Source organism: Coregonus lavaretus (genome assembly GCF_964263955.1).
Source record: "Coregonus lavaretus genome assembly, chromosome: 31".
Lineage (NCBI taxonomy): Eukaryota > Metazoa > Chordata > Actinopteri > Salmoniformes > Salmonidae > Coregonus > Coregonus lavaretus.
Window position 1 is genome coordinate 10,624,044 of NC_140018.1, and position 15,037 is coordinate 10,639,080.

A 15,037-nucleotide genomic window follows, 5' to 3' on the forward strand; every position below is an offset into this window, starting at 1 on the left:
CCCCCGTAAAGCATGGAGGAGGTGTTATGGTGTGGGGGTGCTTTGCTGGTGACACTGTCTGTGATTTATTTAGAATTCAAGGCACACTTAACCAGCATGGCTACCTCAGCATTCTGCAGCGATACGCCATCCCATCTGGTTTGGGCTTAGTGGGATTATCATTTGTTTTTCAACAGGACAATGACCTAACTTACCTCCAGGCTGTGTAAGGGCTTTTTTACCAAGAAGGAGAGTGATGGAGTGCTGCACCAGATGACCTGGCCTCCACAATCCCCTGACCTCAAGCAAATTGAGATGGTTTGGGATGAGTCGGACCGCAAAGTGAAGGAAAAGCAGCCAACAAGTGTTGGAAAAGCATTCCAGGTGAATCTGGTTGAGAGAATGCCAAGAGTGTGCAAAGCTGTCATCAAGGCAAACGGTGGCTATTGTGTTATTTCATAGTTTTGATGTCTTCACTATTATTCTAGAATGTAGAAAATAGTAAAAATAAAGAAAAACCCTTGAATGAGTAGGTGTTCTAAAACTTTTGACCGGTAGTGTATATATAAATTATATGATAAGTCTACAGTTTGTAAGGCACTAGCTTCGGACAGTCTACAGGGATGACCTATGGACTTCTGGGGAGAAACTGGTGAGTACGGTAGCTGTAGAATCTAAGGGTACATTTTCAACTTTACCCAGGTTGGTGTTTTGCTTGGACCCTTAAGTGATCCTAGCATAAATCCTCATTAAATGTTCAGTTGTACATGTGCGTTTATGCTTACACAAGCGCACATGCCAAGGGAAAGAAAACCAAGTATCCTGGTAGGCTACAACCTGTTCAGAATGAGTCTGACATAATCAGATAATTTTCATGTCAATGCCTGGAGGTCAGTAAGAATTGGTGTCGAGGGAACCTGTAGTAGTTTTACTACAGGTCACAGTGTCTTACACCATTATAGTGGTGATAGGTATGAAGGAGTCTATTTCATAGCTATGTTATCCCCGGAGGAGCTAACCTCACGACGGAAGTACTCTATAAGCACTGAACCAGTCGTATGCGGTGAGATCATGGTTCATGACTTCTAATAACTTTCCTCCTGAATGGAGGGTTCTATTTATTAGTGGCATGTGTGTTAACCATCAGAAGAGTGTTTTGGGAGATTCCCTTCCACGTGTTGCAATCTGAGTGACTACTAACTCCTCTGTCGCTGTTGTCAAGGGCCATTTGACTTGTTAGGTCTCTGACCTTCTTATTGATTGTGGCTGGACTGACTGTTGCTGGCATTGGTACTGATACTCAAGGGGACCAGCTATCCTACCGATTTATTCTGAAATGTTATCCTACCGGAATACATGATTAGAGCATTTTACTAGTTGCATTGTATTTGAAACGACACATGACAAGGAATGATTATTGTTGCCATTTGTTTTGGAGGTGGAAAGTCCACTGGACTTCTTTTACGACCAGTGTGGTAGACCTCAGTGATGTCTCAGATGTGTTCTAAGGTTATCCCCGTCGAGTGGCTTGTCCGCTCTATGTTGTCATGGGGAAGTTTACAACTAGCTTTGTTTCCTGCTCTGGCGGTCTCGTACAGTGTTGCACGTAGTCTCACATTACTCCAAGGAGGGGGGGAAGAGGCTCATTCACAGAGACTGCTGGCTTGAAATCATGAAAGAACTGGTCAATCAGGTTTGCTGATTGAATGTGATGAGATGTCATAATATCTCCTTGGGTCAGATGCTGCACAGAGAAGTTTCGAGACATCTTTTTCGAAAGGCATTCTTTTGATATATGCTCTTTGTGGATGACTGTGTCGTAGTCAGCGGTAGGAGACGACCGTATGGTCAGAGGAGACGGCACGGTTGCCTGTGACCATACTTGGTTGGTCTTCCAGTCCATCAGTGGGATCAACCGATCCATCAAGTCTACTCCGAGTAGCAGGGGTTCCCTTTCGAGGCTGGTAACATACACAGGGTGAACAAGCAATACATCTTGGAAGTGTAGTTTCAGCATGAGTCGCATTGTGAGAGGCGAGGTAGTCTGGGTGAAACCTTGAAGTGAAGTATCGCATCATTCCGCTTTAAAGAAACATTTAGCTGGGTTCAAAGCCCTTTTGAGATCATTGAACAACGTTTGAGAGATGAGCGATATTGTCAAGCCCGAATCAATTAGCGCATGACAGGTTAAGCAGTCCTCCAGGACTGTTTCCAGGTATGAGCTGTTTGAGTCGTGTTTTGTGGTCATATTCCCCACAAAGTGGAGTGGTCGTTCGCAACGACGTGATGTGTAATTTCATGGTGAAAACAGATGGACTTATCGGGTTTCGAGTGGAATTGGCTTTTGCGATGTGTCTGACCTTTTTCTTCGCAACATTTGTATCAGATACTATAGACAAAGCTTGTGGGCTTGTGTCTTGATCGAGCGGGCCCTGGATAGGGTCTCGAGTGACAGCGGGATTAATTTGACTGTTAACGTCCTTGCTAAGAGTGTTAATTCTGGCGGACCTGTTGTCCGGCAATTCCACGTCTAGTCATAGTGACTTGTCTTTTTCCTGTTTATGAAATTCTTTCCGCTTCTTTATTTCTCTTACCAGAGCTTTTAGCGAGTATTGGCGTATGCTACGGTCGTCATTGAACCCTTTTTCACCCTTGTTACCCTTGTGCTCTGACACTTTGGGTGGATTGGGTGCAGGAACGTAGCGATCCGGTCAATTGTAGTGGTAGTCGTTTCGCTGGCGACATACTTTACAGTTATTTCGACCGTTGTGGGTATTGGTATTGTGGTTTCGTGGTAGAAACCGTTATTGTACGTCATCTGTTGACGCTTCAATACCTGATAATGCACCCTCTAACTGGAATGAGTGCTCCTTTTCAAACTCCAAAATCGAGATGTCAGGACTCTTAGCGCTGCGCACTTTTGATGCCTCAAAAGCTGTGCTCGCGAGCTCTCTGAGTTCTGAGATTGGCAAACCAACGTGGGCTTTAGGACCGAAGTAGAACATGTTCGACAGAAACATTTGTTTGAATGGTAATAGCTTTTCCATTCCGGTTTCAGTGAGTAGGCCAAAGTAAGCTGAATGAAGCCTATGATAGTAAGCTTGTAGGTGTTCATTCCGAGCTTGTTTGAGAGTGTTAGCCAGCAAGCTGTCGTGTTTATGAGTCGCAGAACCACTGAATTCTATTTTTAAAGCTGTGGCAAGTTTAGCGTAGTCGTTTTGCACGTGTTTCTGTTGTATACGAATGAACCTTGTCACGTGTCTATTCGACGTTCGTTTCAACAAGTAAAGCCTGTCAGCACCCATAGCGTTCGTGTAGCCGTCCAAGGTGTCCTTTATGTCTGCTAGGAACGTCTCAGTTTTGTTTGGCTTACCTGGAACAGGGTCAAAGGTGTGGATGTTTTTGACGAGTTTGTCAAGGTGTTCCGTGACTTGGGGAATTGTGGGCCGAATGGCCAAGAGGGGAAGACTGAGGGACATCTGCGAGAGGCCAAGTCTGAAACCTTCTGTCGTCTTCACTCCTTTGTGTACCGAACTCCGGTTGCGAGCTTGGTTGCTTAACTGGGTAGTCACGCTGTAGCGTGTGACTGTTCTGGAATTCCTCCAGATGGTACCTAAGAGTGGTATTCTGCTGCATAGCAGAGTCCACTTGGGCGCTTAGAGTACTTATTTCAGACACGTGAGTGTCGCACTTGCTCCGTTCGGCCTCATACTTATTTGACATGGTTTGTAGGTAGAGGGAGCGAGAGCTTCAGTGATGAGATTTCCTCCACTTGCTTAGAACTCAATATTTCCATCTTCATCACCTGAATTCTCACATCATTCATTTGGTCAGCGACTTCAATGAGTTTTGCTGATTTGTCATCCAACTTGGTCATTGTGTTCATTAACTGATTGTCTTTGGTGTGCAGCATTTGGACTAGAACATTATTGCTTTGGGTAATGTTCATCAAAACTGTATGTATGTTATCAAATTGAGCGCTCCTGTTTGTAGATAACTCGTCAGATTTATCTAGTTTGGCGTGGACTTCGTCGCATTTAGTTTTGGCTAAATCGAGTTGTTCCTGTAGAACACAATTTTGTTCCTGTAGAAGATAATTTTGTTGAAGAGTTTGTGCTCGTTCGTCGTCATACGTTTTTGCAATTACTTTGAATTGTTCAGTTTTCAAATGTAGTTCATCGGTTAACAGGATGTTTTTCTCATCTGCTTTTGTCATTAGTTTCCCGGTTCTCTCCACTTGTCCCTTCATATCAACCATTTCTTGCTCGTGCTTAAGCTGTGCACTGCGGTATTGGACCGATACCAATCTCTGATGGCGATACATCAGGGCTAAACTGGAGAGAACCTTTACAAGGCATGCGCCCGATGGTTGATTTTGGAGAGCATTTGTCGCAATTTCTGCTGTTTTTCCGCTAATGGCATAGTTAGGGTTGTTATCGCTGCAGAGGTCAGCGATGAATCATTTTATGGGTGAGGGTTCACTAATTAGCGGGGGAGTGGGGACCACCCCCTCTGATAGATTGCACATTATAAATAACAAAAAAAGTGTTTATTTATTTATTTTTTAAGTTTGGGTTTTGAGTTGTTGGAAGCTGCAAAAACGATTTTAATCTATTTATAAACGTTAATAAACCATCACTACTGCATCAGTAATGTGGGAGTTGGATGTGAATGAATTTGCAAAAGCAAATTTAGTTAATTAATCAATGATAATGATTTATCATACCTGTATATGCTATCTGGGAATTAAACTTTAATTAATCTGAAAGCGTTGCTTTATCTAGGTTAATATGGAAAAGTTTAAAATTGTCTCCTTTGTTGAACCAAATCAATTTAGATCTTATCCAAATGATCAACCTGAAAAGGTATGTTCGGCAATTTAACTTATTAAATTGAATGAGACAATGATATCCAATCAGTTGATATTGGTTGGATTATCATAAGTGTAGCCCGTAGTTACACACTATAAGAACACGTTTTGCCCTCACATAGAATTAAAAAAAAATCAAATAAATTGCTTTCTTGAGATTATTAACCACTAGGGGTCACTGATTGCAGAAAGCTGAACTCGAACGGGAGTACAGAGGTGCGGGACTTCCGTCGGCCAAGACGGGGATATCAACGTGACACAGGAAAAACAAAATGGCTGCTCTCCCTTTATTAGCGTAGCATTTAGTGCATAGTTAACCTTTCTTATACTTGTTTTAAGCACACAACAGGATCCCATACACTACAGGAAGGGGTTTACTAGTGACGTCTCACATTCAAACCCATTCGGCATTCTCTTTGCTAGCACTATATTACCAGAACGCGCGGTAACATAAGAGATACGCCTGTGGCCTACCCACGCTACCGAAGCGCGATAGGCAGATAGATAATAACTCCGGCCCGGTCAACAAATATATCTATCCACATTTCTATCATTGCTGGCCCTATGTCCTCGCTCTAGAAATTAATACTGACCGAGTCAACTCGATCCTGAGACGCGAGACAGAAATAGTACCCGTTTGGTCCAAAGGGACTATATCTGAGAATACCTAAATCGGCCGGCCCAACATGTCCTGGCTTGTAGCGTTCAGTAATTCACTCTACACACTGACTTTTCGTCAGATAGACAACACCGGAGGCAACCTCTGGTATCTTGTTCAAATGGAAACACACAAATCAACAACAAATCCTGCCTATGGCTCTACTGGTGTATAACGTAACCTGGGTGTATAACGTAATGTGCTGCACAATTCATATAGACTGAATTCAACAGTATGGCCTCATTCTATCTTAGATTCCTCGCACGGGGGCTCCAATATGTTTGGATTCGTCACATGGGGCACCAATATGTCGTGACATTACTTACTTTAATGTATGACTGTTATTTATCGAATCACCAAACTATGTTTAATTGTCACTCAATGAAATTGATCATGTAACAATTACATCATTAGGAATTTGGGGCACCACGGAAGAAGTTGTTTGACGAGTTACCATCTCCCGAATTAAACTCTTAGAAGATATATGTTATATATCGATAACAGTCACTTATTAAATAATTACCTCTTATCAGTCTCTTTCTGAACGTCACATAATCCTTGAACCTGCAAGAACCCTAACCTTATCGATGAATCAGCAATACACAAATTGGCTTAATTATTTATTTATTTACTAACTAACTAAATAATAACACAATACAAACACACATAGGTTATTGATTACTAAAGTAATACAATGAAAACAGGTCCCTAGTGGACTGGACTAACAATAGCTTGAATGCTTGGGTAGAAGGAGGGTCAGAGTGGAAGGGGGAGAGAGATTCAAGCTATCGTGGTTACTTTGGAGACTACGCTCACAGTAATCATAATACTTATGCACCCTAATAACGCTCATTCGGATTAGAAATGCAACATGTATTTAGGTGTAGCTGTCCTCGATAGTTGAGTTGATTATGTAGGACTCTGGTTTGCCCAATGTCCTTGGTAGAGTTTCTGGTCGTAGTTGTAGTTAGAATGGATACTTCAGATGTATCAGCGGTTGTCTGATAGGGATTGTCCTCTCCTCTCGTGTCTTTAGTGAAAGTTCTCTAGAATACTATACATGCCAGCTGCAGACTGAGATGATAAGGTCTAGTGCATTGTCTTCTTCTTCACCTCATGTAGATGTTGAGAGTTTCAGAGTTTCTCAATTTTCAAACGTGTGGACTAACGTCTCATGTTTTCTGGTCTTTCTGGTCTAACCATTTTAAGCCGTGGGCTTCCTGGTCTTGTAGAAATTCCATTTGCGACGTTTAGCTCACGCTTCACGTCTGCTGGTCTGAGGTTAATTTTGTCACGAGGCTTTTTATGCACTCAGGGTAAAAAGGGTGTTCCATCATGTTTGTGCTCATCTGGGCGTGGCCACTGACTGAGAACAAATCAATATGAAAAAAAATAATCTAATCTAGAATGCTAAAATCACATTGTTATCTTCACAAAAGTATTATTATACTTAATCATTCGTTTTATACAACAATTAGATGCAAACCTCATAACTGGGAAGTGTAGCCCTCCAGAGATACAGTTATGTTGTTCCACTGTCTTTAATGACATAACAACTTAGTAACATATTTGACATGATTGTTCTTTAAGTACCCACCAACCATTTCCCACATTATTTTAAGTAGGAATATTGTTTCATTATCCACTTTTGGATGTTGGAGTCTTGGCGGGAAGACTTCATTTGTTAACAAAAGGGTCCTTTCTCCCAATACTTCATGGCAAGGAAGAGAAAGTCTGCAAGGTATTTACGACCGGTCATAAAACTGGCCCCCAGGAAAGGGGGTGTTCAAACCTTTGTCTAGCCGGCATGTTTGATCCTCAACCCATGAGGGTAAGTCATGACACCCCCCCCCCCCCCCCTACCTTGTCACAACACAACTAATTGGCTCAAACACATTAAGAAGGAAAGAAATTCCACAAATTAACTTTTAAGAAGGCACACCTGTTAATTTAAATGCATTCCAGGTGACCACCTCATGAAGCTGGTTGAGAGAATGCCAAGAGTGTGCAAAGCTGTCATCAAGTCAAAGGGTGGCTATTTGAAGAATCTCAAATATAAAATATATTTTGATTTATTTAACACTTTTTTGGTTACTACATGATTCCATATGTGTTATTTCATAGTTCTGATGTCTTCACTATTATTCTACAAAGTAAAAAAATTTACAAATAAAGAAAAACCCTTGAATGAGTAGGTGTGTCCAAACTTTTGACTGGTAGAGTATATATACAGTGGGGGAAAAAAGTATTTAGTCAGCCACCAATTGTGCATGTTCTCCCACTTAAAAAGATGAGCGAGGCCTGTAATTTTCATCATAGGTACACGTCAACTATGACAGACAAATTGAGATTTTTTTTTCTCCAGAAAATCACATTGTAGGATTTTTAATGAATTTATTTGCAAATTATGGTGGAAAATAAGTATTTGGTCACCTACAAACAAGCAAGATATCTGGCTCTCACAGACCTGTAACTTCTTCTTTAAGAGGCTCCTCTGTCCTCCACTCATTACCTGTATTAATGGCACCTGTTTGAACTTGTTATCAGTATAAAAGACACCTGTCCACAACCTCAAACAGTCACACTCCAAACTCCACTATGGCCAAGACCAAAGAGCTGTCAAAGGACACCAGAAACGAAATTGTAGACCTGCACCAGGCTGGGAAGACTGAATCTGCAATAGGTAAGCAGCTTGGTTTGAATAAATCAACTGTGGGAGCAATTATTAGGAAATGGAAGACATACAAGACCACTGATAATCTCCCTCGATCGGGGGCTCCACGCAAGATCTCACCCCGTGGGGTCAAAATGATCACAAGAACGGTGAGCAAAAATCCCAGAACCACACGGTGGGACCTAGTGAATGACCTGCAGAGAGCTGGGACCAAAGTAACAAAGCCTACCATCAGTAACACACTACGCCGCCAGGGACTCAAATCCTGCAGTGCCAGACGTGTCCCCCTGCTTAAGCCAGTACATGTCCAGGCCCGTCTGAAATTTGCTAGAGTGCATTTGGATGATCCAGAAGAGGATTGGGAGAATGTCATATGGTCAGATGAAACCAAAATAGAACTTTTTGGTAAAAACTCAACTCGTCGTGTTTGGAGGACAAAGAATGCTGAGTTGCATCCAAAGAACACCTACCTACTGTGAAGCATGGGGGTGGAAACATCATGCTTTGGGGCTGTTTTTCTGCAAAGGGACCAGGACGACTGATCCGTGTAAAGGAAAGAATGAATGGGGCCATGTATCGTGAGATTTTGAGTGAAAACCTCATTCCATCAGCAAGGGCATTGAAGATGAAACGTGGCTGGGTCTTTCAGCATGACAGTGATACCAAACACACCGCCCGGGCAACGAAGGAGTGGCTTCGTAAGAAGCATTTCAAGGTCCTGGAGTGGCCTAGCCAGTCTCCAGATCTCAACCCCATAGAAAATCTTTGGAGGGTGTTGTAAGTCCGTGTTGCCCAGCGACAGCCACAAAACATCACTGCTCTAGAGGAGATCTGCATGGAGGAATGGGCCAAAATACCAGCAACAGTGTGTGAAAACCTTGTGAAGACTTACAGAAAACGTTTGACCTGTGTCATTGCCAACAAAGGGTATATAACAAAGTATTGAGAAACTTTTGTTTTTGACCAAATACTTATTTTCCACCATAATTTGAAAGATTGATTCATTAAAAATCTTACAATGTGATTTTCTGGATTTTTTTCCCTCATTTTGTCTGTCATAGTTGATGTGTACCTATGATGAAAATTACAGGCCTCTCTCATCTTTTTAAGTGGGAGAACTTGCACAATTGGTGGCTGACTAAATACTTTTTTCCCCCACTGTATATATATCATTAGGCTCTACGTATTTTAAGATATAGGCCTATTGTAAATTATTGTAGCATCACCATCTTCATTTCAAAAAGTAATACAAATACAAACATAACTTTAAGCTACATATTAATTTAACAGAGGTAATTAACTCTCCATTGATCAGCACAGCAATTGATAAAGCAGGACCATGTTTGCAAAACAAGAGGCTCTGAGCTAATGTCAATATTACAGCTCACTCAATCAAGCCTGCTGGTCTTGTAAGTATAAAAGCTTGCTTTTATGTAATAAAAAACAGCTAGAAAAGGTAATGGTATGGGATAATGTCTTAGTGTGGTGTGTGAAGAATCTAATACTTTACCTTGTATGCGGTGCAAATCACATTATTATGGAAGCAACTCTTATAAGATTATAAATTAGGCTGGTTGAAAATGTTTGAATCCTACACATTGTTTGAAGTACAAAAGACCAACATAGCTAGCTACTGTAGCTGTGTGCTGGAAAACCTTGGTAGAGCATGGGTGGTGCTCGTGAATTTCCTTTATTTTTTCGGCTTCAGACCAATGCCTACTTCTCACTTAAAACATAGTTTGAAATGAAATATATATATTAGTACTATTAAGCCCTCAAGCCCTGTGTTATTGGATTGCAGTGGGTGTGTAGTGTGTGTGTGTGTGAGATCTGAGAGCCTGCGTGTGTGCATGTGCATGTGTGCGTGTGTGTAGCCGACGAGAGGCAGGAGATCTGAGAGGCAGGTTCAATAGGGGTAGTTAGCAGGGAGAATGGAAGACGTTGTCATCATCAGCTGTCCAACTGCCAAGCCCACTTGTGGATTAATTATTACAAATTATCAGTCACATATTGTGTTTCCTCTTTCAAAGTTAATTGACCATTGGGCGAGGACAGAGCTATATTAAACATATTATTCCACAACAGACTCTGAAGGCTTTCTTTCACAGCACTTTAAAACCCCCACAGAATAATATCACTCAAAGTTATGATGTCACGCTACTTACCAGGCCACTCTTCTTTAGCCAAACAAAACCCGTATTGTATTCTATTCTACTCTATCATATCAACTATTCATATATTAAATTCAATGAGTCAAAGCTATTTTGATCAGATCAGATTATGTTTGTACAGTGCCTTCAGCAATCATTCACATCCCTTGACCTTTTCCACATTTTGTTGTGTTACAGCCTGATTTAAAAATGGATTAAATTGAGATTTTTGGTGTCGCTGGCCTAAACACAATACCCCATAATGTCAAAGTGGAATTATGTTTTTACACATTTTTACAAATTAATTAAAAGTGAAAAGCTGAACTGTCTTGAGTCACTAAGTATTCAACCCCTTTTTGTTATGGTAAGCCTTAATAAGTTCAGGAGTAAACATTTGCTTAACAAGTCACATAATAAGTTGCATGGACTCACTCTGTGTGCAATAATAGTGTGTAACATAATTTTTGTATGACTTCCTCATCTCTGTACACCACACATACAATTATCTGTAAGGTCCCTCAGTCGAGCAGTGAATTTCAAACACAGATTCAACCACAAAGACCAGGGAGGTTTTCCAATTCCTCACGAGAAAGGGCAACTATTGGTAGATGGGTAAAAAGAAAAGCAGACGTTTAATATACCTTTGAGCATGGTGAAGTTATTAATTACACTTTGGATGGTGTATCAATACACCCAGTCACTACAAAGATACAGGTGTCCTTCCTAACCCAGTTGCCGGAGAAGAAGAAAACCGCTCAGGGATTTCACCATGTGTCAGAACGGCTGATGTGGATGTGGTGTAGGAGTCAAACGCAGGACACAGAAGCTTCGTCCAACAGACTTTACTAAACGAAAAAATAATAACACTGGGCCTCAACTAATCAGGAGGCGAACGATTACGCAGCAGTGCGTAAAACACCTAAATACTAGAGCGCACGAAATACAGTGCAACTGTCCTGAACATACAAATAGCAAAAACGAGCAGCACCAAAAGACAGGCGGAACAATTACACACAACACACAACTAACAAAACGAGAAACTTATAGGAGACATAATTAACACTAAAAGGAAACAGGTGTACAAAGAAGACAAAACCAAACAAACATCGATAACATACAACGGTGGCAGCTAGTACTCTGGGGACGACGACCGCCGAAGCCTGCCCGAGCAAGGAGGAGGAGCAGCCTCGGCCGAAACCGTGACAGTACCCCCCGCCCCCCCCCCTTGACGCGCGGCTCCAGCCGTGCGCCGACCCCGGCCTCGGGGACGACCAGGAGGACGCGGAGCAGGGCGCGTGGGATGACCACGGTGGAACTCAGTCAGGAGAGACGGGTCTAAGATGTCCCTCCTCGGCACCCAGCACCGTTCCTCCGGGCCGTACCCCTCCCACTCCACGAGATATTGGAGACCCCCCATCCGACGTCTCGAATCCAAGATGAACCGAACTGTGTACGCCGGAGGCCCCTCGATGTCCAGTGGGGGCGGAGGAGTCTCTCCAATCTCACAGTCCTGGAGTGGACCAGCTACCACCGGCCTGAGAAGAGACACATGGAACGAGGGGTTAACGTGATAATCAATAGGCAGTTGTAACCTGTAACACACCTCGTTCAGTCTCCTCAGGACTTTAAAAGGCCCCACAAACCGCCGACCCAGCTTCCGGCAGGGCAGGCGGAGGGGCAGGTTTCAGGTCGAGAGCCAGACTCGATCTCCAGGTGCGTACACCGGACCCTCACTGCGGTGGAGATCGGTGCTCGCCTTTTGTCGACGGATGGCCCACTGCAGATGGACGTGTGCAGCGTTCCACGTCTCCTCTGAGCGCCGCACCCACTCATCCACCGCAGGGGCCTCGATCTGGCTCTGATGCCATGGTGCCAGAACCGGCTGGTACCCTAACACACATTGGAAAGGGGTTAGGTTGGTGGAGGAGTGGCGGAGAGAGTTCTGTGCCATCTCTGCCCAGGGGATATACCTCGCCCACTCCTCCGGCCGGCCCTGGCAATACGATCTCAGAAACCTACCCACATCCTGGTTCACTCGTTCTACCTGCCCATTGCTCTCCGGGTGGTACCCCGAGGTAAGGCTCACCGAGACCCCCAAGCGCTCCATGAACGCCCTCCAGACTCTGGAGGTGAACTGGGGACCTCGATCAGACACTATATCCTCGGGTACCCCGTAGTGCCGAAAGACGTGGGTGAATAGTGCCTCAGCGGTCTGTAGGGCAGTAGGGAGACCCGGCATTGGGAGGAGACGACAGGCCTTAGAGAACCGATCCACAACGACCAGTATAGTGGTATTCCCCTGAGAGGGGGGAAGGTCTGTAACGAAATCCACCGAGAGGTGAGACCAGGGTCGTTGTGGAACGGGCAGGGGTTGTAACTTCCCCCTGGGCAGGTGTCTAGGCGCCTTACACTGGGCGCACACCGAGCAGGAGGAGACATAAACCCTCACATCCCTGGCTAACGTTGGCCACCAGTACCTAGCGCTAAGGCAGTGCACTGTCCGGCCAATACCTGGATGTCCAGAGGAGGGGGACGTGTGAGCCCAATAAATCAGTCGATCCCGAACCTCGAGCGGAACGTACGTCCGACCCACAGGACACTGTGGAGGACTAGGGTCGGTACGCAACGCCCGCTCGATTTCCGTATCGACCTCCCACACTACCGGTGCCACCAGACAAGACTCCGGCAGTATGGGAGTGGGCTCAAAGGACCTCTCCTCTGTGTCATACCGCCGGGACAGGGCGTCTGCCTTACCGTTCTGGGACCCAGGGATGTACGTGATTTTAAATACGAACCGGGCTAGAAACATGTTCCACCGAGCCTGACGAGGGTTCAATCTCCTAGCTGCCCGGATGTACTCCAGGTTACGGTGGTCAGTCAAAATGAGAAAAGGGTGTTGAGCCCCCTCAAGCCAATGCCTCCACACCTTTAGGGCCTGTACCACGGCTAACAGCTCCCTGTCCCCTACGTCATAATTTCGCTCCGCTGGGCTGAGCTTCTTGGAGTAAAAAGCACAGGGGCGGAGTTTAGGTGGCGTGCCGGACCGTTGCGATAGTACGGCCCCAATACCGGCCTCTGACGCGTCCACCTCTACCTGAAATGGGAAAGCGTGGTCCGGATGCGCCAGCACCGGAGCCGAAGTAAACAGGTCCTTCAGTCTCCCAAATGCCCTGTCCGCCTCAGCAGACCACTGCAAGCGCGCCGGACCCCCCTTCAGAAGAGACGTTATGGGAGCTGCCACCTGTCCAAAACCCCGGATAAACCTCCGGTAGTAATTTGCAAAACCCAAGAACTGCTGCACCTCTTTAACCGTGGTTGGGGTTTGCCAATTACGCACGGCTGACACACGGTCAACCTCCATCTTCACCCCTGACGCGGACAACTGATAACCCAAAAAGGAGATAGACTCCTGGAAAAACAGACATTTCTCTGCCTTGACATACAAGTCGTGCTCCAACAGCCTCCTCAACACTCTGCGCACCAGAGCTACATGCTCGGCTCGGGTAGAAGAGTACACTAGAATGTCATCAATGTACACGACCACACCTTGCCCCTGCATGTCCCGGAAGATCTCGTCCACAAAGGATTGGAAGACTGAAGGAGCATTCATCAACCCGTATGGCATGACGAGATACTCGTAATGACCCGAGGTGGTACTAAATGCTGTCTTCCATTCATTGCCCTCCCTAATGCGCACCAAGTTGTAGGCGCTCCTGAGATCCAGTTTTGTGAAGAAACGCGCTCCGTGTAATGATTCCGTCATAGTCGCAATCAGAGGGAGTGGATAACTGTATTTCACAGTGATCTGATTGAGACTACGGTAATCAATACACGGGCGCAACCCTCCATCCTTCTTCTTCACAAAAAAGAAGCTCGAGGACGCAGGGGATGTGGAGGGCCGTATGTATCCTTGTCTCAGAGACTCGGCTATGTATGTCTCCATAGCCCCCTTCTCTTCTTGAGACAGAGGATACACATGGCTCCGCGGAAGCGCTGCTCCTGCCTGGAGGTCTATCGCACAATCCCCCTGTCTATGAGGAGGCAACCGCGTCGCCCTCGTCTTGCTAAACACGAGTGCTACTTCCTCATACTCAGGGGGAATGTGCATTGCGGGCACTTGGTTCGGACTCTCCACCGAGGTCGCCCCCACGGAAACACCTAGACATCGCCCCACACACTGGGCAGACCACTCCTTAAGAGCCCTCTGTTGCCACGAAATGGAAGGATTATGGGTAATCAACCAGGGAAGCCCCAGCACCACTGGATACGCAGGAGAGTCGATCAGATATAACTGAATAGTTTCCTCATGACCCCCCTGCGTACTCATCCTAAGTGGTGCTGTGACCTCCCTAATCAACCCCGATCCCAACGGTCGGCTATCTAGTGCATGGACAGGGAAGGGAGCATCAACAGGAAGGAGGGGAATCCCTAACTCTACACAAAAATTCAGATCAACAAAATTCCCAGCTGCGCCTGAATCTACTAGCGCCTTATGCTGGGAATGAGGTGCAACCTGTGGAAATCTTACAGGTATACATAAGTGCACAACAGAGAGCTCTGGGTAAGTGGGGCGCCTACTCACCTGGAAGGGCTCCCCAGTGCGTGGCCTGTTGTCCCGTCCCCCTGGAGACCCTCCCCAGCACCTAGCCGCAGTGTGTCCTCCACGGCCACAGTTGGTGCAGGGGACGGCCCCCCTCGGGCTCCTT